Source organism: Eucalyptus grandis, chromosome 1 (assembly GCF_016545825.1).
Source record: "Eucalyptus grandis isolate ANBG69807.140 chromosome 1, ASM1654582v1, whole genome shotgun sequence".
Lineage (NCBI taxonomy): Eukaryota > Viridiplantae > Streptophyta > Magnoliopsida > Myrtales > Myrtaceae > Eucalyptus > Eucalyptus grandis.
In genome coordinates, this window is record NC_052612.1 from 5,002,184 (window position 1) to 5,004,665 (window position 2,482).

At 35.0% G+C, this 2,482-nt stretch overlaps 1 pseudogene; it reads right to left on the reverse strand.

Annotated features, from left to right (window-relative positions):
* Positions 1 to 1,121: 1,121 nt before the first annotated feature.
* LOC104451866 overlaps positions 1,122 to 2,482 on the reverse strand; it is a 12,364-nt pseudogene continuing 11,003 nt past the window's right edge.

Sequence of the window (2,482 nt, forward strand, 5' to 3'; positions counted from 1 at the left end):
GGAGATATCAAAAAATAATCCATAATTATGTTTCATCAGGTGATGACAGATGATACAAATGGAAAGCATGATCCCACCATCTCCATTTGTGCTGTTTAGGATCACGGATCATCCGGATCAGATGCTATTCCAAAGCAAAAGCATAGATAAATGTGAGATATTTTTTATGGTGGAAATACTAATAATAATCTTAATAATAGAACCAGCATTTACAAAGGTTATTTTTACAATTTATCGTCTATTGTGCCATTCACTCATACATAATTTAGAAGATATACAAGATGTGAGTGCAGAATGAAGGTTTTCCCCCATAGGCAAGTAGGCCAATGGTATAAGAATTGAACCCAAAGACCTTTTAGCTCTTGCCAGAATTACATAAAAACAAAGCTTCATCAAGATTTAAGGAACAAACTAAAAAACAAAAATCATGTGTTTGGCCAAGAACTAATCTACAGCCTGCTTACTAACAATTCAATATATATAAACATGGAATGATCTGGACTTGCAACAAAGAACTTCAGCAAAGATAGTGGTTCAGTGTATAAGCACCCAAACTCCTATCTCATTCCCCATTCTGGTTAAAGGTTCACTTCACAACAAATGGCAGAGTACTCAACCATCATTCAACTTGATAACCAAGCAAATGAACATGACGAGTTAAATGATAACAGGTAAAATACAACAAATCTAACTGAGGATAGAAACTATATAAAGATAAGCTTACAGGATAGAATCAGACCTATATCAGTAAGATTAACAGCACCTAATCTGCCTTGAGTCCCACATCGGCTTAGCACACCAACGATAAGTCACCTATAACCGCACTCGCCACCATCTTTTTTCTGCTTTGTGATTTAGGTTGTGTCTTGTTTGTATCATTGTGTTTCCATTTTATCTTTGTGTTGATATAATGCAGAAAATAAAGATATCGACAGTACCTAATTGACAAATTGTAGGACAAAACTCACAGAACTTCCATTCTTAGTATCTTATTTTATTTTATTCATGCGTAGTTGATCTTACAACCAATGGCTCTCTCGAAAGTATCTAATCCAACAGTGGTGAGAATTCTAATTTTAACATCAGCTACATGTGCACTTAAACATCCATAAAATCATTAATCAAGACCTAGTCAAAACAAGACAGAGAACAAAGTGAGAAGCAGAGGGGAAAGCAGATGCAGAAGAATGAGGACTGAACACCTTTAGAGGATACCCAGAGAAGGCTCCTGCAAATTGCTTTGCCATAATCTCCATCGCTGCAAGAAATGCCACAACCTACCAAAAACTAGAGAATAATTAGGACAAAATAAGAAAGTGCAGAGACGGCTAAAACTGAACAAGGATCGTGGGTTCTGTCAGTTGTTTCCCCATTTGTTGGGCAATTACTGCATATAAATTTGAATCTTCGACTGTTTAGTAAAGCCAATCCCTATATCCTCCAGTAGTTCCCATTACAAATGGAACGCCAACATTGCAATACAGCTCAGCGTTACCTTCATAATAGAAAGAAATTCATTGAACTTATCAAGCAAACAGTGACATATTGCCTCGTGCAGTATCTTGTTAAGGTTTGTAGATTTCAAAAAATTACTGGATTTCCAAACAATCAGATTGATCCTCCCACCCATATTTTAATGGAACTTTGAAAACGAGACTTCTCTTTCGGCAAATGAATTTCTATCAATACTTTCTCTAAAGATGTGTTACTGTTCATTGCATCAGGCATATTCGGGTGTTCACAAAAGACCAACACCACAACGCTTTCTCTATCTGAAGATGCGTGCACCTTAATCTCTTTGCCACACACCTCTATGGTTTTTCCAGCCTCTTTGGCATAGCCAAACGACTTTGGGATAAGATCAAGTCCTGCAGAATCTGCTGCATTTATAACAGCCTTCTCCATTTTGCTTGAACTGTTCACCTGCAGTAACAGCACACGCGCAATGCATTTATCGACTAAACCAAAAAAAAAAAAAAAAAAAAAAAAGCCTGGAAAATATCGAAAAATTTATTGAGATGTTTCAGTAACTTATGATTTAAATTATTTATAATACAGAAACAAACGCATGTACAAAGAGAGGTAGAGATGAGGAGCATAGCTTCCAAAGTCAATCACTAATAAAAGGATTTTGCCAAAAAAAAATGAATCTATACACGAGGATGTCTACGTAATTAATATATTGTTGTTTTTCTCTTTGGAATGTGAAAAAATAAAATACTAGAGGACTGAGTTTTAAAAACAACGAGAAGGAAAAAGGCATTAAGCAAAGAATTCAAATTCAAATAGAATTAAATAAATGGCAACAAAAAGAAAATTCAAGTGCCCTAAAAATAGATAATGATTAGATTGTGCTGCCACAAAATTAGTCAAATAATAAATGTATTATCATATAAGCTTATTCTAATTAGGGAAATGAATAGAATACAGCAAAATTGAACTGACCCAATTAGCCTTGATGAAGAAAGTTGAACGACAAAGA